The 25,421-nt window shown below is 46.0% G+C and overlaps 2 protein-coding genes across 2 annotated transcripts in view; one reads left to right on the top strand and one right to left on the bottom strand.

Moving 5' to 3' along the window:
- SND1 (staphylococcal nuclease and tudor domain containing 1) overlaps positions 1-25,421 on the bottom strand; it is a 417,294-nt gene that overhangs the window by 61,518 nt on the left and 330,355 nt on the right. The window lies entirely within an intron of this gene.
- The window catches only part of LRRC4 (leucine rich repeat containing 4), a 50,418-nt gene that overhangs the window by 3,224 nt on the left and 21,773 nt on the right, over positions 1-25,421 (top strand). The window lies entirely within an intron of this gene.

Below are 25,421 nucleotides of genomic sequence, written 5' to 3' on the forward strand. Positions count from 1 at the left end.
AGAGCTGTCTTTGCAAATTTCTCTTATTTTAAAAATACAAAAAAGAAAAAAAAAAAAGAAAAAAAAAAAAAAAAGAAAGCACCAAGAATTTGTACTGTGCTAAGTGTGGCGAGGCAATAATTTTTTTTCATCAGAGGCCAAGGGGAAGATAGACGTGTAAATGTATTTTAAACAGGAAAACCACCAAACTTCAAGTGACTCCTAAAAGGGGCTCAGTCCCATCTGTCTGTGTGCACAAGTCTCCTTGGTTTGTGCACTGGGACACGCGTGCGACCTGCCTGACAGTGCACCTCAGGAGGGAGCAGAGAAGGAAGGGACCTGGCGTAGCTCTCAAATGCTTTCCCACTGCACCAGATTCCTGCAGATGGGTTTAACCCACTCTCTGCAAGGCATGTGTCTATTCAGGGTTTCCCTTGAGGGAGGAGGCCCCTGAAGGGGGTGCGGCAGCAGAGGGGGGACAGGAAAGGAGAGCAGGAGCAGACAGAATGGATTCATAGGAGGCCAGAGATTAGCATTGTGCTATGTCCACCTGTTGTTCCTGGTATCTGACAAATGATTGTAGACAATGATGGCATTTTACGATTTTGCTTTTTATAAAGATTTTGTTTGTTTTAAGGTGGAGAAGGAAGAGAGGCTGGGATTGGGGAGCTTGGGGGAGTGGAAGCTTTTCTCATGCTTGTGATTTGGTGACTATTCTAAATGCTGATTCATTAGGGATTATTACAGCTGATGTCAACTGGCTGTGGTGGTGGGGTGGGGGCAAAACACGGGTGGAGAGAGTAAAAGGGCACAGGCTCATTTAAAGTACGATGAAGCCTTGACTCAACAGGATGGTTCACAAAAAAGATGTGAGATACACAGTTAAAACAAAAGTGATACACATGCACACGAGAAGTGAGTTCTGCAAGGAGTCCTGTTGAATGTAGCGGAATGGGGGGAAGGCTTCCCTCTTCCAGGCCTACTTCAGGAGGAGGTGGAGGAGAAAGGGAAGGGTGTGGTGGTGAAGGCAGAGATCTCTGTTATTCTGGTCCATTTAATGCTGTAACTTCTTTCATTTATTATTTTAGCTTTAAAAAGAAATAAAGGGTTCAGATTTGAAAGGGGTGGGATGGGTGGGGTGGGGAATGCCAACAAAAGAACACTGATTGTAATGTGAGAAAAGTGTATTTTTGTATTTTAATAAATATTGTTCAATTTTTACTTCAATGTCCCTAAAGGGTTAAATTGAATAAGATCCTATAGGTTCTTACAAGCATCAACCAAGTCTTTTCTATTTAAAGATAAAAAGGGGAGGGGAGGGGAGAGGTAAAATCGGAGGGGAAGACCATGTGAAAAATGCTAAAGCTGTCAACAATCTTTCCTTAGCTTAAATAAAAGCACCCCAATTCTAGTGCACCTTCCATAAGCTAAGTGTGTTGGTACCTGGCTTTGTTGGGGCTAGAACCAAATTCCTGATGCCCTGGAAAAGCAGGGGAAATGGGTCAGCCTCAGATCCTGGGACCAGGCCAGAAGTTAAATGCCACCTCAGCAGAAGCTGCTGGTCAGGCAGCAACCGGCTCTACCCAGGGACCCTAGGGGACCTGGATTTAAGAGGTCTGCAGCAATGCTGTTTGGCTTCAATTTCCCACAGGCACTGTTCCTTCCGTTCTCTGGGAGCCAAATAGCCAAACGCGTCTTGGTGGTGGTGGGTATCTGTCTCCTGATGCTTCCCCAGTGATAATGTCCAGGGAGGCTGCATGAACTGGGACCCTGCGTCTCTTCAGCGCTTTTATACTACTGCAGGGAATTGGGACTGAGTGGGTGTGATCTCTCTGGCACTGAACAAGGAGAGAAAGGCAGGCAGCACTTTGCAGCAGCTGGCTAAGAAAGGGCCAATTCTTAATCCCCTGGGCATATACATGTCATTTCTGGGTATCAGTGTGTGTGGCAGCATGCACGCATGGTGCACAATTAGAAACTGCCACTCACATTTCTGGGCTCTGAATATATATTTCTCTCTGTCTCTCCTTTACCAGCCTACCCCCAATACGACAAGGAAACTGCAGCAGAGTAAAGGGTGGGACTTGGCCAGGACCAGCTGAAGAAAGGATGTGGGGCCGATTTGCTCACGCCTCTGCTTTTGTGACAGCTACTTGGATAGTTAGGGATTATACAGTCACTCTGGAATGAAGTGTCTGTGGCTGTACCAGAGGTCTGAGGGGAAGGATATAGAAATGGTCTCAAAACAGTCCTGGGGAAGAGTCCTAAGGACAAATCCATGTGTCCTGGGGGCTGAGCATGTTGCCATCTTGGGATCTGAGGGAGAAGTGCTTTCCAGAAGGAAGATGAAAGAAGGTGGGGGAGACTGAGAATATGGTTCCTGGGTGTAAGCGGCCTTAGAGCTGCAAGGTTAGTTTGCTTTCCCCACTGGGCCCACTCCTTGACCTGGGCAGTATTGCAGCTTGTAGAGTGGCAGGGCTCCACTGCCGTAATGTTGGGTATATCCTCCTTTGTAGCAGGCACCTGGGACAGCTTTTCAGAGAGGAGTCCCAGGAGCAACGAGAGTACAGCCTTTCATGCCGTGTTGGTGACTCATCCTCAGGCCTGGCGGCCAAGCTATAGGATTTGTTACTTGAGAATGGGACATGGGTTGGTAGCTCTTCAGGGGAGTAGCTGGAGCAACACATTAGAGGGAAAGACCGCTGCTGATTATATGCAGTTAGAGAATTTTCATTAGAGAATTTTTTAAAGGACATGAAAGATCATTTATTTAGTCTAGAGGTGGGACTGAAACCCAGATCTCCAGACTCCCAGGTCAATGTGCCTTCCTCACTCAGGCTCTTCTGGGCCTTCAAGAACCTAGTTCTTTCCTGGCCGATATGCAGTGAAAATGGGACCTTCCTACAGACACTGCTGTGTTCTCTTCTTAGTGGTGCTCAAGTTCCTTCAGGACTGGCTCTATTGCCCTCCCAGGACTGACCAGAGTTCTAACCACAGGGGTCCCACACAGCTGGCCCAAGGGCCATGTGTGCTAAGGACTGCCCATAACAGCTTCTGATTCTGAGGTTCAATGGCAGACAGCTGCCAGAGAAAGGGTGATGTAGGTAAGCAGGGTATTCACAAAGGGAAAGGTAGCTTGGCCTTCTCCCAGACCTCAGCCTTGGAAGCTTTGCAGAGTAGAGGAGTGGCGGAGGTCTTAAAGGACTGATCAGTTTAAGTTCTCCATAATGGAAAGGTTTCTGCTTATTTGGCTCAACAATGAGACTACTGGGGGAGGCTCCTTAACTCCTCTCCTCCACTAAACCTACCCCAGCCCCAGTCCTTCAAGTGCCATGCTCTAGGCCTTTTATCACTCTCTAGTGTTGTGCTGCATCTTTTTATCAAAGGAAGGAGAGTAGACAGGATACTTTCAAGGCCTAGAGACATTAGCTTTATCATGGCTGTTTAACATGTTGAGGCCAGCAACTTGCTGGGTGGAACAATGTAGTAAAGAGTCCCTGGTAAGACAATTCCTGTTGTTGGTGGGGGAAGAGGTCCAGAATCCATGACCATTAATAGTAAAGAGCTCTGGCTTACTTCTGTAGAGATGGACATCAACTAGGAGAGGGCTGAGGGGGCCTTACACAGCCCAGACTACTACCTGAGAGGGCCAGAGCCCACAATTAAGGCCCCAACATTTTACTGCAACAAAGCAGCAGGGGATTAAAATTAGAGGAAAAGAAAAAGAGAGAGAGAGAGAGAACATTTATATCCAAACATATGTCTGATTTTATCTCCTCTGCTGGCACTCAGCACTCCATGCCATCGGCTAATGCAGGCACTATTCACGCCATTTCTAAATCCTGCCTCAGCTAAACTGCAAAGGCAGCTTTTGGCTCAAAAGCACCTCTCCTGGTCTCTATCATTCAGAAAATACCCTTTACACCTGAGGGGGTGAAAATGGTTTGGGCTGTAGATTAAGGTTGTTTTCATCTTTGTTTTAAATTAAAATGAAGTGGGACGTCTGGGTGGCTGCCTTTGGCTCAGGGTGTGATCTTGGGAGTTCCGGGATGGAGTCCCACATCGGGCTCCCTACCTATATGGAGCCTGCTTCTCCCTTGGCCCATGTCTCTGTCTCTCTCTCTTTCATGAATAAATAAAACTTTAAAAAAAATTTTATTAAAAAAATAAATTAAAATGAAAAATTGTTTCTTGGAACAGGAATAAATGCTTCAGGAACCAGATCAGTGAAACATACATATTTGCAAAGCAACACAGCACAGTGCTTTCAAGTATAGACTTTGGATCTGGTCTTTTTGGGTTGAATCTCAGCTCCATCGCTTACTACCTGTGTGACTTGGGACAAATACTCAGTTTATTCATATGTAAAATGGACATAGTAGTATCTGCACTGCACTACCTCACAGGTTGTTGTGAGAATTGAAATTATATAAATAAAATCACACCTAGAATGGTAACTGACATCATACAGTAATTCTGTATTGCTGGTAGTTATTTGGTGATAAACATAAGGATACAGACCAACTGACCAGCCTTCCTCAGTCACTACCTCTATTCTAGAACCTCATCTGTGCCCAAAGAGAGAATATGCCTACTAAGCTGTTCCAGAGAGGAAGGATGCTTATCGAGAAGTCTGGGACAGTGGGACAGCACTATCTATATAAGCCCAGACCCAGTGAAAAAGAGGAGTTGTACTTTTGTCCCCAGGAAGGCAATGCCTTGTGCTCTGTTCCCTAATTCAACTCTCTAGCTGGCCCAAGGCACCATTTTTAGTCCAGGATCAGATTACCTTCCCCTGAGGTAAGCCAGAAGAAAGGAAAGGTGCTACTGTTGATATGATGCACAAGCTGAGGGCTGGGCCAGGAAACATTTATATTGGAAACCTCGGTCCTTTACTGAGAGTACAAACTTCCTACAGTCTTCTCCACCTCTCCTTGTTTCTCTGTCGGGGTGCCTTACGAAGGGCAAGGGGAAGGGTGAGGCCCCAGGAAGGAGAAGGCAGCACAGAGAGGAGCTATCAGGGCCTTAAAACAGAATCAGAGGGCTTGGAGAAGATACAGGTGGAAGAAAAAGTACCATAATTTGAGCAAGTGAGAACAGAATGGAGCTACATGGCAGATGCACAGGCTAAGGGTCTGCAATGCAGTTAAGGAGGAAGCCAGGGAGATTCCTCTGTCCTAGCAAGCAAGAGGCTGGCTGGACCCTGGATGGGGGAGGACTGTTAGTGTGAAATCCATGACATAGAATGGAAGTGAAGAAAAGCAGGGAGATCAACTTTCCAAGAGAAGCCTAAGAGAGAATGCATTTTGATTTCCTAATGAGTGGCTAGAATTAGATTTTAGGATGATCACAGGTTTTTATCCTCTAGAACATGCCAGCTCTGTCAGTACTTGGGGCAAATCACCTACCCACAACAGTCCTGTTCTCTATTCCGCAGGCTGTCCACTGCTTGGGGGAAGCAACCCAGCTTTTAGGACTGCAATCTAATCCTGACCCTGACCAGCTCACTCAGAGGTCTGCTCTGAATCTGATCCTTCATTTCTATTAGGGCAAAGTCACAGGGGCACAGAAGAGGGTGGTGCAAGTCACTATTTATCCACAAAAGGAATATTACTCCAGAGGGAGGATATTATATAAATTGTGTTTTCCCATAAAAATGGTGATGACTTTCAGTGCACATGGATGCTGGCAGTAGGTCAGAGAGATTAGGCCGAGGCCTGTAGGGGATATCCCTGGGAGAAGCTCTCTTTCAAACAGTGTTATCATTTGAGAGGATGGTGTCTTCCCTAACTTATCCCACTAAAATTTTTGACCCTCCAGTGGGAAACACTGAGATGAAAGGCTGCTCTAATGCCAGGTGTAGGGACGAGATGGAGCAAAGTAGGATTTAGGTACTTTCATGGTCATTCTGTGCACCTACTAACAATACTAGAACAATTACTAAAGTTTTGATTACTATATACCAAAGGAACAGTCCTTGATCCACTTGTTTCTTTAATACCCATGCACCTCCTTATAACCCCATTAATAAGCATCATCCTCCAATTTCTTATATCAGGTTGTTTCCCTCCATAATCCCCATCTGAGTACAATCATCTGCCACGATAGGACCTAGGACATTTTTGCAAGATCCTTCCATTCTAGAAGACTGGTGACTCTTTCTTCCAACAGTTCTCATGCGGTTTCCTCTTCCAAAGCAAGTCCTTCATCTGTAGTCTTTTCAAGTTCCTTTAAGGTCTCACCTCTGGTTTCCCTATATCTGCGCTGGTGCTGATTTAGTCACTGGATAAGTCACTCTACCTGCTCAATGAGTCAGCAAGGATGACAGAGAAGGGCTTTTATACACTAACCAGTCTCTAGGCAAAGGTTGGTTTCCTGGCCTCCGGCTACTTCCTAGAGTCTTCGTGGCCCTGGCTTCTTCCCTTCACCTACCTACTCAACCAGATTCATTAAGACCATTCAGACAGCTTGTCCCACTCAGATTCCACCCTGTAGGTGAATTGAATGAGTTCCAGGCAGCTCTCCACAGAGGCAGGTCCCTGCCCTGATGGCACAGCAGTGTTTGTAGGAATGCTCAGTGTGTCCCTCACAAAAGGCCCAGCACAGGTCCAGGGATGGAGCTGAGGCCTCAGATACTAACAGATTGTTTCTGCAGCCTACCAGCTGCAGTGGTTACAAGTTCTAATCTATTACCATTTCAAGAAGACTTAATTTCTGGACTTAAAGGAAGTCGGATAATACTTTATCCTATTAGCTTTGCCTGTGTGAATTGACAATGGCTTCCTTCTGACATGACAGCATATTCTTCCAATTCATCTCTTTAAGGGGATGAATTGGGAGAGTCTGGAGTAAGGAGGGAGGGCAAAGGAAGAGACTGCCAAAGGAATCAGGAAAAGAGAAGACAATCTTTTAATTAGAAATGGGAAGGGGGGGCTGGGAGATATCTGGCAAGACTGAGATATCTCAAAGCACATTTGCATTTCATTTTGTTATTCTGATGAGGCAAATGATTACACCTACTGGGTGTACTGTGTGCGTGTATGTCAGAAGAAGGTTCTGAAGCCACAGAGAAGTATGAAAACAAGAAGCATAAGGAACTGGCCTATCCCAGTGTTCTTGTTTCAGCCTGCTGTGCCTGCAGGGTAGCTTTCCCTTTCCTTAGTACCCTCTGCCACATTCCTGTTTTAAGTCCACATCTGCTCTGACCAATGGTATCATGCCAGCTGAGGGCACCTTCACATCACGGGTGTGTAATCAAGGCTAGCCAACCTCAGGATGGCAAGACACTTAAGATAGAATGATGATTTATAGCTTCAAAATTCAGAGATGTGGAGACAGAGAAGGGAATCTCCAAGTTAATTTAGAAAACTTTTTCTATTTATGAGAAAAATGAAGGCCAGGGAGATGTGACTTGCTCAGGTATCACACAGCTGATGATACAGAGATCAGATCTCTGGTCTTTGGGTTCCCAACTCAGCACTATTACGGAACACCAGCAGGACCACAGTGACTGACAAATCCAGGGGGGCTATTTACAGAAACTACAAAATGATTAGTGCCTGCTGGAGTTTGCAATTTGGTACAGTCCCTTACAGTTGGCCTCTAGGGAGAAAAGGGGAAAGCCTTTCACACCAGTACCTTATCTGGGCTTGATTCTCTGACACGGTGCCTACTCATGACATCGTTCAAATAGCTGGAGCTGAGAAATCAGGCAACTCTTCCTTTCTCTTCAACCAGACACGTTCCAAGGCAGGTGAATTCTGATGGCAGCCCAAACAGGTAATAAATTAAAAGGAGCATTTGTTGCTTATGCCACCCCCCCACCTTCCCCTACAAGAGCAAAGAACTGTAAGATAAAGAACATGTACTCCTCTTGTGCAGGGAAGGCATACAGAAGCTAAATCAGGTTAGAGGTCTGTTCAAGGTCAAGATGACCACTGGGGAAGCAGAGAAATCTGGAGTCCTGCTTCCACTTCTCTTGCCTTCCCTGGTACTATGTAAACAAGGGGACCCTTGCAGGGAAAGCTCAGACAGCTCAGGTTGACTCTGGGGCCTTCTCTGAAACCTGGTCTGGGAAGCTAGTGAATGTCTCCTCTTCCCAGCCATGTCAATAAATCCTCTCTTGGGAAATGGAGTGGTCCTGGCTATAATTTTATCACATACATTTAATTAGAATCTGTCCTTTCATGATGGTTTCAAGCCAAGTCCCAACAGAAACATTCTAAAAGAACAGCCACTATCAACCAAGGATCTTTTAACCAAGTTAATTTAGCAGAAATTTGCCATCTTGGATGGGATAACGATAGCATTACCTCTCTTTTTGACTTCAAAGCTGGGAAGAGAAGGGAGGGAGGAGAATGCAGGAAATAAAGAAGAGGGCGGGGGCTTCAAGCAAATGAGTTTTCATCTATTAGGAGTGGTAATTTCTGCTAGCTCCCCTAGAGACTGGTCCCCTTCAATAATGGCTTGACTCTAATGATTCCCACTCCTAAGCAAAAGCCTGTGTTCTGCTGGTGATGAGACAAACTGTGCCAGAGAAATTCCCTTTCTCTCGGAGGTGCTGCTATCATAATGCAGGAGAGATTAGCCAGCCGGGAGGAGATATGCTCTTGGTGGGGAGTGAGGGTAACAGGAAAGTGTGCTCTTCTTCAGTGGCCACGGTACTGCTGACCTAGGATAGAAAAGGCTGGGTGGGAGGCTAGAGGTTAGTGAGAAGATGAAATGAGCAGGCACTCTGACAAGAGAGAGGAGACAAGAGAAAGTGAAAGCTTAGGTACCTCTGAGGAGTGATGGTCTCAATGTGAGACAAGCACTTGTGGGCTGAAAGGCAGAGGGAGGGCTCTGGAGTGTGGACTGTGGTTGTGGATTGAGCTTGGACACAATGGACAAAAACTGAGCATTTGAGAAGTAAAACATGGTGATAAGTTTACTGAATCAACCTCGAGTCCCTAAATATGGATCTTTTCTAGAAGTACAGGGATGTGGGCCAACACAGAAATTGGGGTGATAGCTATTACTGAGGCTATGGTGTCGGTTGAAGGGGTGGGGTCCTCCCATTCTGCCCCCTCCCTTCCTATACACTGAAATCAGTGGGGAAAGCTAATGCTGTGGCTCTAGGTTTTCATGAGGCTGCTGCCAGCAGGTCTTGAGTAGGAGGCAAGGAGCCCTTATTTTGCCCCTGGTGGCTTTCTTGTGATGGAGACGGAATGCTTCCAGAGGCTGCCTCTGCCAGATGTGCCAGCAGGCAGCCCCGCCAGAGAGCCTGCAGTGCAGACAGATGCCCTGGGCCGGATTCAGGATGGTGAGACCCTTTATGGTACTGTGGCTCGGCTCTGGGGCAGTGCCAGAGCGGCAGGGTAATGTTCCTCAGCCAGATTCATCCCCTCCCCCCAAACCTCTTCAAATATGTGGGCCATGGAGGGAGGCAAATTTAATTAAATTACTATGTTATGGGCTGCCCTTTCTGGGCAAGGGCTAAAAATGGGCTCACGCTGACATGCAGACCCATTTGTGTACACAGAGAATGTGTTTCTTTGTGCTTGGGCTGTCAGCAGCTGGATGGGGTTGGCAGTGCCCAGCGCTGGCCCTACTGAAGATGGACCCTTTGCTGCAGCAAGACAGAGTTAACAATAATCTAACCCGGGCCCCATACGGCTCTGATGACCTTTTCCTTTCTGCTTAAAAGATGACCGAGCAGCACTCCCCCTTCTTACATCAGTTCATCTCTCCTCAAATGCCTCTCTTGCTGACACCCAGGACTTTCCCGTAAGGCGGTGCCGTGTGCTGAGCTCGGGAAGGAAGAATGAAGCTGCAGAGAAATGTGATTCAGAGTGGTGCATGAGCAGGGTTCGTTTAGCTTGGCAGGAGACAGAGGGGTCTCCCTAGTGATTCTCCAGAGTGCTACTTCAGCAGTTCCCCACTGGCAACTCTGTGCAGCATGGAGAACCATTTTCAGGTGCCAAAGTAAAGGAGCCAAGCTCTCTCTCCCCGATCCCTGCAAGAATGCCATGGTTGATATAGAACCTGACCATCAAAAACAAACAAACAAAACAAAACAAAACAAAACAAAACAAAAAACCACAAAAGAACCTGACCATCACACAGAGGCAAGGAAGTTCAGTAGTGATGAAAACCATTTAATATGTGTAAATCAACAACTCAAATAAATGCCGGCTGGGCTGTACATGTCACCCCACAAGGTCATTCCATTTTGTTTCTGTTGTGGAAGTTAAGGTCTCACTACTTCAGTTTACAAAATACTACAAGGCTAAAGACTTTGCTCCCGAATAGTGCTGCTACTGTCGCTGCTGGACTGAGGGCTTCCCTCTGCTGGTACAAAAAGGGCCTGAGATGGAATCAGGTGTGGTGTGTAGAGCAGGAGCCTGGTAATGGGTTTGTCCATTTGGAATTAAGACCCTGGAAATGTCAGCGGGGGGAATCCTTTCCCCATTTATCCCCTGAGAGAATAGATCCACCTCTCATGTCTAAAACTTTAGTGCAGCATGTGGAGCCTGAGACGCAGCCCTGTACAGAGACGACAGAAGGAGTTATCCTTCTCCACCCTTTCAGGTCAGGGCATCCTGGCATGGAGCAGACCCCCAGGCAATGTGAGCAGTGCAGGCAGCTCTGGGAACTCTGGCAGATTTATGGGCAAACGGTGCCACAGTGAGTAGAGAGGGCAGACAATGCAGGGCAGGACCTTCTTATCCCAATCTCTTCAACTTGCAAGGTGGGGAAGGCAGCAAGCCCCTTTGGAGAACATGACCTGGGCCAAGCAGCTCAAGGGCCATTCTCCTTCATGTAATTGGGGATACGGTTAGCAATGTATCTGCCACAGGTTTTTAGCTACAAATCTGATGGTTACTCTAAGAGTTAAGGCAAATCCTGTCAATTTGGGTTCCTTGGGACCCAACTCAAGGACCTGGACTGTGCCATGAGTCACTCAGCCCAGCAGTTTTGACTAGAATTTGTGAATCAAAAACCAAAAGTAGGCAGTCATTAAAATGTGGTCAAAGGAGAAAACAATGGACCCAAAAGAGTATGTATCCTATTAAGAGGGTAAGCAACAACTGCAGCAGGAAGAGAGTACAACATATAATGTTAGAAGGAAGCCTAGGGGGCAGCCCGGGTGGCTCAGCGGTTTAGCGTCGCCTTCGGCCCAGGGCGTGATCCTGGAGACCTGGGATCGAGTCCAGCATCAGGCTCCCTGCATGGAGCCTGCGTCTCTGCGCCCCACCCACCTCTGTCTTTCATGAATGAATAAATAAGATTTAAACACACACACACACCAAAAAAAAAAAAAAAAAAAAAAAAGAAGGAAGCCTAGGAGGGCAGGGCCAGTTGTGAAGAACAAGAAATTGACCAGCTTGGTGATCTAGATTATGTGGCTTCAGAGAAACAAAAAGGTACTGGGCTATGCCCAAGGATCTTTCCTTCCTTACCTGCCAAGTGGGATAGAAGAGAGGAGACCCCATCCTCAGGTTGTAGGAGCCATGGCATCTGGAGTGGAATAAGGTCCCTTAATTCCATTCCACTCACATGGCCCCATGCTCAAGAGGACAAACAGCACTCACCAAATGCCTGGCCTCGAACTATGGAGACAAAAGTAGGTAACTCTTCAGGTAGTCGCTGTCTCCTTTAGTCAGTATGTTACTGGTTGTTGGGCACCAACGGACATATTTTATCATTATTAAGGATTAAAAATATCCTTATCCTAAAGAAAACACTACAGGGGCTAATATATCTCAGTCCTGATATTCCACTATAAAAATGGATGGCTGGGGGCTTATGTTCTTGTTTAAGCAGCCTAGGACTGGGACAGTTTTCTCCATAGAGAAATCATATGTGTAACAGCTGAGTAAGCCTCAGGATGAATCATGTGAATATTAGTACTGCTGAACCAAAGGCATTCCAAAGCTGCTGGGGTTTAGGTTTACAGATGACCCAAATGAGCTGGTGCATTGGCTCTGGATGCCCCATCCAAAAGGTGGAGCAGACTGCTACCACAGTATTTCCTCCCTGCAGCTGGCTGTGGCTGGAGGGTATGGCTGTAGGTCTGTATCAGAGAGAGCCTGCTAGATGGGACACCCTGATTCCAGTGTCTTGTCCTCAGCTCAGCAGTGAGCTACCACAGGGAGAAGCAGAGTGAGGCCCTCAGGCTACTGCAGCACATCTTTCTCATATACAAGGTCACCCATGACCCCCTCTAGCATTTGTTACCTGTCACTTCATTTTTCTTGGAGAGGGACAGGGAGAAGGGAAATGAACTGATTACAAAAGTGTATTACAGCGCACTACCTTTCAGCACCCTGAACTAGACGGAGGGGCTGAGGGGTGGTGCCATGAGAAGCTGTCAAGTCTGCATTTGAGGGAGGAGAGGGTAGGCAGAGCAGGAAAGATGATTTCTGGCACCTGCTCTCTCAGCTCCCAATAATATTTAGGAAGCAGGGTGGGTGGAACTAAGCATATTTGCAAAAATAGATGACCTCTGATGTAGGCATCAGACCCTCCTGTACCTTTGTCCTGTGTGTTTCAGATAAAATTTTTATCATGTTTCCTAGGTTAGTATGCCAGAGCATGAGCTAACAAGAGTGATCTTCATATTAGTCTTAGGCTGATCTGCAGGCGGCCCAGCCCCTGCATCTGGGGGAAAGCAGGGCAGGAGAGGGATGGGAGTGGCAGACGTTGCTGGTGAGGCTGGGGCCATCTGCACTACTGTGAATCAAGGTTGGCCCAGACAGAAGGCGCGAGGGAGGAGGTGCAGCTGCTGATGGCTCAGACAGCTTGGACCTGTCCAGGCAAACAAGCCGCTCAAGTGCAAGAACAGCCAGCCAAGTAGGCAGAGCACGAATAAGGACTTAAAGCTTGAAATATCTGACAAGATATGGAAGGAGGGTAGCAAGCTGTCTGGGATTTCAACTGGTGTCTGGCCTTGCTTCTCATTGCTGAGGCAGACTCTTCTGCTACCAAAGGATGGGATGTGATATTTGGGAGTCAGTGGACAAGCATTATTTGAGCTAAAGTCTGAAAAGAAATATTCATCTTAAATTGCAAAGACAGTTCTGCACGGTCTGGGAATGGTATCTGAGAACTAGCTGAGGAAGGAGATGTGGGGTGTGCAGAAGAGGCAAACACATGCTCTTCTCTTCCACCTTCTAGGGTGGGGGGAGGGCAAGGCCAGCAGATGTTTAAGTGCTATTATAGCTCCTTCTAGCGAAGACTCTTGGAGACAATGGTTCTCAGTCCTAAGTATACATTGCCAGCACTGAGCAACAACGTCCAGACTCTAGATCAAATACAGAGACATCTATAAGGGTGATGGTGACAGGATTTTGATATTTAAAAAATATTAGCTGGGTGATTCAAGGGCAGGCCCAGGATTAGAACCTCTGCTCTTGAGTCTAGAGGGAGCAGGGAAATTCTCAGTGGTCACACTGGTTTCTGAGGCAGGACAGTCCTGTCACCAACCACAGAAGCACTTCTTATACATAGTTTTGCTGTAGCTGAGCTAGTGCCCCTGAGGTTTCCCTGAGGTTCTGGAGGAGGAACCTGTGAGAGAGCTGGCCAAGTATCAACTGACTACCCTGGAAAAACAAAGGGAAACCCTCCATAAACATGTCCATTTATTCCAAAGGAAAGTGGAAAGAGAACCAAATAGCATGCTTCTCTCTAGCCATTACCAGTCAGAAACCCTCCCAAACACATAGGCTGCTCTGTAAGTTAACTCAGGCAGAGCTCAACATTACCACACAGTTCAGTTCATAAGCCCAAATGAATGAGAAACTACTCTTTAAAATGCTAGGTTTCTGACCCTTAGCCTAGTGGCTTTCCCTGCCATAACCCTCCTTTGGTTCACTTACTCATCTATATGCTTACTTAGAGCCAGTAGAGTGACTGGCACTGTGCCAAGTGCTGGGAACAATGGAGATGAAAGACCTGATTCTTGCCCTTAAGGAGTTCCTACAGTGGGGAAACAATACAATGAACAGCCTAAGGGTGACAACAGGGGAGATATGTACTAGGGAGCATAAGACAGTCAGTGAAAGCTTCTGCCTCCTCCCATCCAAACAGCCCAATGAAGGCCATATGGCTTGGAGTTTTAAATTTTAGTGACTCTAGTGACTCTGAGGCTGAAAGTTCTTATGAGCGGGCAGAGGAAGAAACTGTCCTTTTGAATTCTGGATGTAGGCACTGGAGAGTGGCAGGACCAATAGTGACTCGACCCTGGGGAAAGTCAGATGCTCTGGGCCCTCCTACAGAGGTGCAGGGGGAGACTTCTGCACCTTTCTCAAGTTGGCATTTGCTGAAAGGACCATTCCCAAGTCTTCCCAAGGGAGTGGGGAGAAGGGCACCCGTGCACTTGGTAAATACTATTGGTAGCAAAGCTCTGGGCTGGTCGAGTGATCCTGGGCAGTCTATAGCTTTCTCTCCACTTCCCTTCACAACCACACCAACTTGTTAATAGATTACATCACAAAGCCCCAAGAAAAAAGGAGAGCCAGCAGCCTGCTCAAGAATGGAGAGGTGGGTGTTTAAGTCAGGGTCTTAAACCAGGCTGTGATATTTAAATGTGGCCTGGAAACTTCCAGCCAAAGCTCCAGAGCACCATTTAGTTGGGCTGCAGCAAGCTTCTGTTTATCCCACCTGTTGAGCAGCCCGAGCAAAATACTGCTTGGGAGTTGGGACTGGTGCTAAGGACATAAAAGAACCCTCATACACTTGCATTCAGAACTGAGAGCATGCAGACTCCCGGGAAGGACAGGGAGGTACAATTTCAGTGCCCTTGCCCCCCACCCTAGCTTCAGCTAAATCCCACTAGATAAAGTGCTGAACACTACAGAAATCAGCGTCCTCCCGTGCATGCAGCACACTGCAGTGGTCTTTTATTTCCCTGGTGTGGCAAGAAAGGTTCTCAGGTCAGTATGCAGGAGTGCTGGCAAGTGACAAGGCAGGTAAACACCACTAAGTACAACAGCCCTTGGGGCTGGGTGATACTGACGTCTCTCAATAGAACAGACAAAGCTGTCTATGTGTGTCTGTCCACTCTGAATTCTGATTCTAGGTGCCTATGCTGTTCTTCACCTCCTCAAGAGCTGAGGGTCCAGATTACTTATGGGAACTTATCCTGAAAGGTCATCCAAAGTTAAAGACTTTGGTTTATCCAAAGACTTAGGTTATCCAAAGTCCCAAGTCAGAGCTGATCTAGGGTGTGGGGATCCAAATTTAGTCTTCTATTTTTTTTTAAGATTTTATTTATTTATTTATTTATTTATTTATTTATTTATTTATTTATTTATTTATTTATTCATGAGCAACACACAGAGAGAGAGAGAGAGAGAGAGAGAGAGAGAGAGAGAGAGGCAGAGATGCAGGCAGAGGGAGAAGCAGGCTTCATGCAGGGAGCCTGATGTGGGACTCGATCCCGGGTCCCCAGGATCACACCCTGGGCTGCAGGCGGCGCTAAGCCGCTGCACCACCAGGGATGCCCCAAATTCAGTCTTCTAAACCACTGGTTCTCAATCTTAGCTAAACATTAGAATCACCTGGAGAGATTCTAAGTGGTTTTTTTCTTTTTTAACATTTTTTTTAATTACTAAAAAACTTTGATTTGAAAAATTTGAAACACTAGAACGAGAGAATATACCAACCATCCAGATCCAGTAATTATCAGAACAGATCTGCTTCATCTATCCCCTTTTCTTTGCTGATATATATTAAAGCATATCCCAGACATGATGTCACCTCACCTTTCCATACTTCAGAATGCATCTCTAAAAAACACAGCCATTTTCTTACATGATCAAAATGCCATTATCACATCGAACAAAATCAACAAACTATTCCTTGGTATCACCTAATATGCCTGGGGAATTTAAAATAAAAAGCTGGGGCCTAATGAAGATAGAATCTTGTAAGGAAGGCCCAGGTACGAGCGTCTTTCCTAAAGCTCCCACACTCCATGATTCTAGTGTACGGCCGAGGTTGAGAACCATTGCCTCATCAACCCAGAATCCTGCTATAGGCCCTAATGTGAGCTCCAAGAATGTGCCTTTACGCCTGATCACATGGTACACAATAAAAAAGCTAAGGAAAAGGTGGCATGTCACAGAACAGGGTAAAAAGAAGGAAATAAGGGAAGCCTGGGTGGCTCAGTTGGTTATATGGTGGACACTTGATTTCAGCTCAGGTCATGATATCAGGGTTGTGAGACTGAGCCTGGAGTTGGGCTCCATGTGGGAGTGGAGCCTACTTAAGGTTATCTCTTTCCCCTTGACCCAACACCCACTCTCTGGGGGTGGTGGGAAGAGAAGGAAAACAAAAGAATTAAGTCAGCAAGATACAGAATGGGATCTACTATATAATGCAAGGAGCTGAGGCCTGCTTACTTGATCCTCTAGATCCATCAAAGGTCTGAGAGGCCTGGAAAGAGTTGTTCCCAGCTGCCAAGGCTGCTCAGAGGGCCCTTAGCACCTCACACCAGGCCAGCCTGCATTATGCCTCCTCTCTATTTCTAGCCCTTCTCCCTTTCTGTACATGCTGTCTCTCTGGCCTAATATTCTGGCAAACTCAGAGCTTCAGCACCTGGTCTTAGGATTAATTAGGCCTTTGGTGAAGGGGTGTGCCAAAATTTCTTGGGCCTTGGCACTAGGGCTTGGGACCACAGTCTTCAATTTTAACTATTTATTTTATTTAAAAAATAACTAAACAAAACATCCAGCAGAAAAGATGAGGCTGTATCACTGCAGCTAAAAATACCTCTACCGAGGGCGTCCGCTTACCAGCTCTTCAATTAGAGATGTTACAGGGCCCTCTGTGAGCTGTGCAGAGTTGGCAGCTCCACAGGGGCTCTGGGCGGCTAGGGACAATCCCTGGAGCAGTAACCAGTGACTGCTGGGTGGAGGGGGTGGCAGACAACCAGCCAGCCAACATGATTGGCACACAGAGGTAAATCCCAAGCCCCTCTTTTGCTTTATGGACCCAGTGTCCAAGCCAAGAAACCTCTTGCCTTCTTTCCAGGATGGACCAAAATGCTACCTCTGAGGATGCATCAAAGTAACTGGGGAACCCTGAGGTTCACATGAGTGTGATAATAACCAGATGAGATAATGCCACCTAGTCTACCTCAGGGTGTGTCTGTGCTGCCAGACAACTTCCAAGTTTGAGTCAGTGCTAACTAGACACAGGTGAGGCATCTTGGCAGAGTCAGGAAAGTCAAGGAGGAAAGCCTGCTTGAAATGCAGGCCTGACATCTGAAGGGAGAAACTGAGGGAGGTATAGGACTTTATAGTAACTAGGGTTTCTTTCTCTAGGATCTCTTTTCTACGTCCTCTCAGTCCTAGAGGTCATTTAATCTAGCACATTCATTTTTATGTGGGAAGATGAAACCTTAGGGAGGTTAAATGATTTTTTGTCAAGGCCACAGATTTAGTAAATAGACGAGCCAGGCAGGACTTACAACATGGGATTTTTTATTACAAGTACAGTGCTTCATCTACTTTACTATGTCATCCCAATGAACGGATCCCTTCTACAAGCATTTAAAGAGCTACTAGAAAAGGTATTTTCAGTTTAAGGGACCAAAGAATGTCAGGTGAGAATTCCCTGGATGACCTGGGAATTTTATAATCCCCTGGTTCTGCAGAATTCAAGGGTCAGACTCACAACTGAATCAGATGTTCTGTGGGAACAGCACCACAGATGGGTGATAATTCATTTAGCCAGAGATCCAGAGCCATTCTCTTCATTTCTGCCTGGGGGAGTGGGAAACACTTGACTGGCGGATACCAGGAGAAAAAGGGGCAAGGACAAATAGCTGCCTGGTTGGATGCAGGCACTGACCCTTCTCATTTCTTGACATTGTGTATAACCCTTATGAAAGAATCTGGAAGCTTAAGTTAAGAGCATGGGATGATTGGATTAAACAAACAAACAAACAAACAAACTCCAAAACATTAAACATTCAGAAGTATATGGGAAGGTGCAGATTGGTTCAGGAAGAAGAGTACAATGCAAAAACAATGTTTCTGGGGTGTTTATCATGGGCAAAGACTGTCTAGAGTCCTGTGTTGTCCAATATGGTAGCCACTAGCCACATGTGGCTATTAAAATTTTAGTAAACATTCTGTGCCTCAGTTGCACTAACTACATTTCAAGTGCTCAATTTCCATATGTGGCTAGTGGCTACTGTACTGGATAATGCAGATAAAGAACATTTCCATCACTGCAGAGAAGTCCTATTGGACAGTGTGGTCTATAGACTCTGGTTGTCTTCTTACATTCCTTGCTGGTCATAGTGAGTTGTTTCTGAGAACCCTTTAGGAAAGTGCTGAACTTGGGGAAGCCAGAGGGTACATTGTTCACTCTCCAGCAGACCTACTAAACCTAGGAACTCAAAGAAGCTTAGAGCAACTGGAAGCATGAATGCCCCAGTGTACTAGACTCACCAGGCCCTAACTCTTCTCCCCTCAGGGCCTTGTCTACTCCTTCAAAGCCATTCTGACCTTTGCATATTTTACTTGGTTTCTATTTTACACTGTTTTAATTGATGTTTAATATAGCTTTACTCTGCATGGTGTTCCAAGCCCCTCACTAGGGGGCCGCTCACAGGCAGAAGCACAATTAATAGCAATCCCCAGAAAATTATGCCCTGTATCAAAGCTGTCATTGTACCATATAAATGCTTATTATTACTATTGAATTCTCCAGCCATGACACCTCCCTGTGTTTACTAGGTAGCGGATAAACCTCTGTGTTTGTGTCTTCCTTACTCTACCACACCATCCGGACTAAATATAGCCCCTGTGTGCATGTTTAGTTAGCTCCATTTAGCTGTGCTTTGGAAAAGGGGGGAGAGGGGACTAAGAGTTAATAAAATTAAATTGCTGGAAAATGCGATTTGTTCCTCCCCCACCTGACAAGCCCTTAAAAGACACACAGACATCACCACTAATGAGATGGGTAAGCAGCCTCAGCTACAAGGTGGGGGCAAGGCCCAGAGCCTGCTAACATGGCTTACGGCTTTCAGATCTGCCTCCTCTGAGAGAATAGAGGGAGCAACCCCAAGAGCACAGGGCCCTAGGGGCAAGGGATGATACCCAGGGGTCCACCCTGTGGTCTGGCAGAAAGCAACCAGAAAACAGTGCCTGAGCTGAAGTCCTGCCTAAGGAGTTAGAGGGCAATAAATTTCACCTCTGCCCTGCAACTCTCAGTTTGGGGAAAAAAATAAAAAATAAACAAAAAGGCAAGCAATGTAAGCCTCTCCCCAACCCCGAAAGAAAAAAGAAAGCCCCTCAATTTAAAACAGTTTAGTATTCCTTGGTTGTTTCTTTTGGGCATTTCTGAAGCTTAGTTTTTGGCATGAAAAGATAACAGCTTTTCTATGATCACTAATCAGGAAAAGCAAATGGAAAATTCCAGGCTTGTAAGACACCTGTACTCCTCCCTCCCTGGCATGCCTTCTTATCCTGTGTGCATTCTCTCTGCAACCCTGTCTAGTTAAGAGTCTTCTTTACAGAATGCTGAGGCCACGGATGACTTCCTCCTCTGACTTAGCCCTATGTCCTTTTCTTACTAAAATAATACAATTTAGAGAATGCATGTGTTCACCTCTTCTGTCCACCTCTATCACATACACCCCATTCCATCTTATACGACACTCTCAGTCTTCTCCTACTTATCTGTACTGCCAGTGGATGAACAGGTGGCTGTCTGGGAGGCAGGTGAGGGTGCAGGTAAGATCAATACAACAGTAATGTGTAACGTTAGTAAGCTAACGTTAGCTTTCCTGTGCATGACAATGTGTGTCCTGAGGACTACCTTCCTCATGCCTCAGTTTCTCAACTACTGTGAACTGCTTTGATTGGACTGTGTAACCTCTAGAGCCCTGACAGCTCTCAAAGGCTCTAATTCAGTATTATGAAGGCTACGACTCAAGTCCTTGGAAACTGAATGGGTCATGTTTATTTCTATTTATAATCCATTTTTAATTTTTGCACTCAATGCTCTATGGAGAAATGTAGATTCTAAATTCTTCTAACCAACAAAGAAAAAGCTCTATTTTAAGCTGTTTGACAGGAAAATATTTCTAACTACATTGAGTTTCCCATATTATATTTGCTTTGCCTTATTCCATCTTTGCCTAAAAAAGAAGTTTCTAAAAAACCATAAATGCTTTTTGTGCTCAGGCATAGCAGGAATGAGGCTGCCTTGGCTGAAGGAAGAAGATGGTGCGGATCTTGGGCCCCAGTGGGGCAGGACTGTTTGCCATCTGCTGTACTAGTTGCCTCGTCTCCAAATCAGGCCTGGTTTGTAGTTTGCTGCAAATATTAGGAGCTGAGCCACTAGCACTTCCCACCCATGATGGCAAGCCTTGAACCCTTTGTACTCTGGCTGCCAAGAGAATCTGAAAGCAGGGGGCCACTTTCCATCTTAGGAGAAAAACATGTGTTATATGGAAATAGATTTTTCTTTTCCCTTCCTCTCCTCATTCCCAGCCATTTTGAATGCTTTAGACTGAAAGGGAGGAAGACATGTCCAACAAAGCTGAAGAAGGTGATGGAATTGTCAGAGACTTCCCCTGCCCCATCTATGCAGGCCAGAATGGTTTATTAATGATCCATGGGAAAAGAACAATCATCCTGCTGGCAGCTTCACATGTAATTAACCAGCTTCACAGAGAGCTGGCTGCCTTCTCCAGGTCTGGCATCTGCAGACTGCAGAGCTACCTGACATAGTGACAATGGGTTTCTAGTGAAATCTTCCTACTGGGAAAGGGGCATCCAAAATAGTGACCTAAACCCACTGGGCACTCAGGAAACATAACTGTGATGGCAGTGCTCTTCTGGAAGCCTGACTGTGTACGTGGGCTGACACAAAATCCTCCAACCTCCTTGATGGCAACAACCAGCTCTGGGGAACTGCAAATCCCACTGGTCACCATTAATTGCCTGCTCAGGTAAGTGGCTCCCTCTGCTGGGTAGAGGTCATGGAGCAGGGTAAGCTTCCAGGTGGCCCTGGAAATACTCCCCCAGCCAAAACTACCCACAGGAGTTTCGGGAATTGGTTCATGCTGTGCAAGGCAGCAGACTCAAGCTCTCTCCACCCCTCCGCAGTGCTGAACAACCTTGCCAGGCGTGTGCCAGGCAGCAGTTGCTTCTGTGTATTTATGCGTTAGAGAACCAACAAAATTCAAACTACAATACACAAAGAGAAAAGCAGCTAAGTTAACCACGTTTTGCCTCTGTAGTCAGCGCTAACTTCCCTTGTAAGAGCCCTGGGATTGAAAGACTCTTGGTCATCCCACCAGGTGAGTGAAGAAATAAGTATTTGCCATTCAAGATGCAGTTTTAAAAATGAGCTCTTTAGTGCACGGCACCAGAAATGTCATGGATTGTGTTTCCATCACCATTTCCAACAGAGTCAGAGGTATTTCAATGAGGGAGAACAGAACAACCCACAGACACACATGACCTTCCTGTGCTTGTTTCTAGAGTGGAGAAAGAAGCAGATAAAAACTAAAAACTGTCTCCATTCTCCATCCGCTGGTAGATACAGACCCCTTCTAAGCACTAGAGCCCTTCCTTCACCACGACTCAAGCTCGAACCCTAGGCACCCCCAAGTCCCCTAGAGTGAGCCAAAGTTACTACCTGAAGTCTCAAAGGGAATGACAAACATTTGCATGTGCAGCAAAACCAGAGCTAGTTCACAGGTGTCATGGACTTTTTGCTCCCCCAACTCCGTTTACATTCTTTAGGATCATAAAGGAAGGCTGTGCCCTTTAGAAAAAGGGGAGAGGAAGTGCTGGGTAAGGTGGTAGTGTCCATCAACTAATACCATGCTCTCTCTTCTTGAGAGAAGTCTTAGAGACTTAGTCTTAGTCTTGAGAATACTGCACGTGTGATGAACCCCTCAAATAAAGCTGTGGAGTTGAAGAACAGGCTCCACAGTCATTTTCTTGCTCCTTACTTGCAGTCTCCTTCCTCACTCAGCTCTGAGTACAGGAGCCAAACACAAACTCATTCTTGTTGAAACAGCCTAAAATTCTCAGCTGCAGCTCAGCAACTAACAGGCAGGAAGAGGTCACTGGTGGCCTGGTAGGAAATAGATAGCTCATGATGAATGAACTGGTACTGCCTGCCATTTTTACTTGCCATCACTTTAATCAATAAGGGAAAAGGTGAATTGCTATTGATCTCTTCAATACCTCTCAACAAAACTGTACAAATTACAGAAACACAAGGGGGAGGGTGAAAGCATCAGAGAGGAAGGACAGATGAAAGAAGTCTAGGCAGGGTGAGAATGCTGCATCTTCCCAGTAGTCTCCACGTCACTGGATGTTAGCCATGGTTGGGTGTATATGTAAATGTTTCACAAAGAGCCCTTCCTCACACCTTGAAGAGCTGGCCACGGAGAGCAGTTTCAGGGCCTCCCTCTCTACTTCATGTGGTTGCTATGCCTCATCAGGGCAACAGGGCAAGTGAAACCATATGGCTTCCCTTGATGCAAGGCTATAAGTCTGCATGTTGAGAGGTGCTACAGGTCCCAGGGCCTCAGAATTTTTAAAGTTGTCATTTTTGAGTAGTGTCTAGCTGGGCTATCTCTCAACAACTAATATAATTCTGGATGGGAAAACAAGAATCAAAAGCTTTGAGGGCAAACTCCAGCTTTGTCATACTGACCCCCAGCCCTGGGTTAATAGCCAAAAGAAGCCAGACAAAGCTGATAAAGTAGAACTGTCTTGCAACATACTTGGATAATAACAAAGACCATGGCTCTAGGAGTTCAAGCCTATCCTTTGAAACATTTTGGGCTGAAAGATACATCATAAAGATCAGAGGTTGGGGCTAAAATGTGAGAATTTTGATCTGAATCCCAGGACAATGACCATGCACAGACACGCAAGATGACATACTGTATGTAAATACGGTCTTACCCAGAGAATCAGGAAGCAGTACACATTGTTATGACAGATAGGCATAAACAACTAGTAACAGAAAGATATACATTTAGTGTCTGATTTTCAGGGCTTAGTCCAACCAGCTGGCTATAAGAAAGACTTGTGAGAATCCTTCAGTGCTCTGGGACAGCTTCTGTTTAAGATATAATGCTTATCAGAATCAAAGTCACGTCAAGAAAAGGGCAACGTAACAGACATTTTATGGCAGGGAGAAAAGTGAAAACTGACTAGAGCTAAGCCCATGAGGTAAAAAATGGTCAGATCTCAGAATTTGTCTTCTGTTTCATTAACTGGGTCTAATTATTCAGATGCAGGTGAGAAGAAAAAAAGCAACCACAGGTCGCTTTTCAGGTCACACAGTGGCCTCAGCTTGTATGTGATGATTCGCCTTCTACCTAGGTGGGAAGAACTAGGGCTCCTTGGATCCTCTGCACCATGCCTTAGTAATCACCTTTCAGCTCTCTCTCCAGGCAGAACAGGGCTGAATGCTCCTGTTCTGCAGATGGTGAAACCAAGAAGGCTGTCACATATCAAATATGAAAGAGAAACCCAACCTTTAAAACCCGTACGTGAAAAGAGTGCAAGCCCTTCAGGATGCTCTTGGTGCTCTTGCTTAAATGATTCTCCAGAGACAATGACTCAGGGTGTAATTGTGTAATTCCGAAATCAGTGAAAACCCAGTTTGCCAGTCCCCTCACCTTCCTCCCACAAATACCTGAAGGGCCAAACATAGGGCAAAATAAAATGCAAGTTACAAAGCTGCTGATGTGGTTAGAGTGGAAGTGCTGATATTAGAAGGAAGTGGTTAAGCGTACCCTGGGTGTTTGGAAATGGCCACGTCTGCAGCCCTGTAAGCTGATGAAGGATGAGCTCCGGCTGTCTCTGCCAGGCAGACAGAGAGATTGGTCCTACACTCAGGAGGTGGGAGCATGGCAGTGAGAGGGCATGAAGATGAGAAACACTATTTAGCAAACACCAGTACCCTCCTACACGGAATCTTCCAATTACGAAAGTGACCCTATTCTAAAATTACCACGTGGCAAGTGGCCAGACCAAAAAATCCATATCCAATCAGTGGTAATGGACTATTTGTTGAATTTCCTCATATAGGGTTGCAGCACTGCTATAAAAATCTTGGGTCAGTAGTTTTAGATTTATTTAACCAGAGAGGTACCAGCATCCTAGCATTGCCAGCACTGGAGAAACCTGTGCAGGCTGCTGGTAGTGGTGGAGGGACCTAATGGGTTTTACTTGCATAATCTTCCCCTTCGAGCTGTATATTCAATGCCAAGACACTCTTCTGGTACCATTTGATAGGAATTCACTGCATCGAGAGAAGGCAAAGAGGGAGGCATTACGCTAACCTGGAAAGAAAAATGGTACAGTGAAGCTGTTTCCAATTCAACTTTTCACTACTGGCTCAATAGATAGCTTTTGTTCTTCCTGCAGTGACTATCCCAAAAGATTCATCTAGGGTCCTTTTCTTGTCTCTTTCTATCCTGGTTAACACCTAGATCTTTCTTTAGAGCTCGTGCCTGGCACTCCACTATTCTCCAATCCTCAAATTTAATACAGATCAAAGATAAACCTATGACAATCTTAGACTGCTGTGGCCAGGCTAAGGTGGCATGGGGCCAAAAAAGAGCAAATGCTATTCCAGAGGATAAGGAAGCCTGGGCCATTTAGGACCTAGATAGGTCATCACTATATCCGTGATTTTCAAGTCACAGGGACACCAAGAAATAAGCAAGGTCAGAAGTCCTGTGTAAATGGAAAGAAAGCATGGAGAACCCTGAGGATTGGCAGATCATCCTCCAAATACTCATATGGCAGTTCGACTGAATGGCAAATATACCCAAGCCATTATTTCTTAGATGTCTATGAAGAATCTGTAGAATCTTGGCTCTTGGTGAGGGTTGGCCTTACCTCTCCAAAGTCTAGAAGAGGCTCTGTGCACAGGTTAGGACTCTGTGGCCATTACCCTCCAGACCTTCACTTTTCCACTGAATGTGACACTGCCTAGAAAGATGAGATTCTAACATGTAGGACCATGTGGAAGCACAGGCAAAAAGACCCTGTTTCTGGGACGCTTGGGTGGCTCAGCGGTTTGGCGCCTGCCTTTTGCTCAGGGCGTGATCCCGGAGTCCTGGAATCGAGTCCCCGCATCAGGCTCTCTGCATGGAGCCTGCTTCTCCCTCTGCCTATGTCTCTGCCTCTCTCTCTCTCTCTCTGTGTCTCTCATGAATAAATAAACAATCTTAAAAAAAGACCCTGTTTCTTCAGAGAAAAGGGACTGGATAACCCCTGATGGTATTTAGACTGCCCTCTGAGAACTTAAACCAAGAATGGCAAATAGGTATCAAAGTGCCAAATTCACTCAACTGGTAGAAGCTCCTAGGAGTCCTGTTTTAAGAAGATTCTGAGCCCTAAGCCAAAACAGTGCTGTGACTGTAAACATGTGCCATGGGTGCTAGATGCGGGGAGCAC

The sequence above is a fragment of the Vulpes vulpes genome, chromosome 7 (assembly GCF_048418805.1).
Source record: "Vulpes vulpes isolate BD-2025 chromosome 7, VulVul3, whole genome shotgun sequence".
Classification (NCBI taxonomy): Eukaryota; Metazoa; Chordata; class Mammalia; order Carnivora; family Canidae; genus Vulpes; species Vulpes vulpes.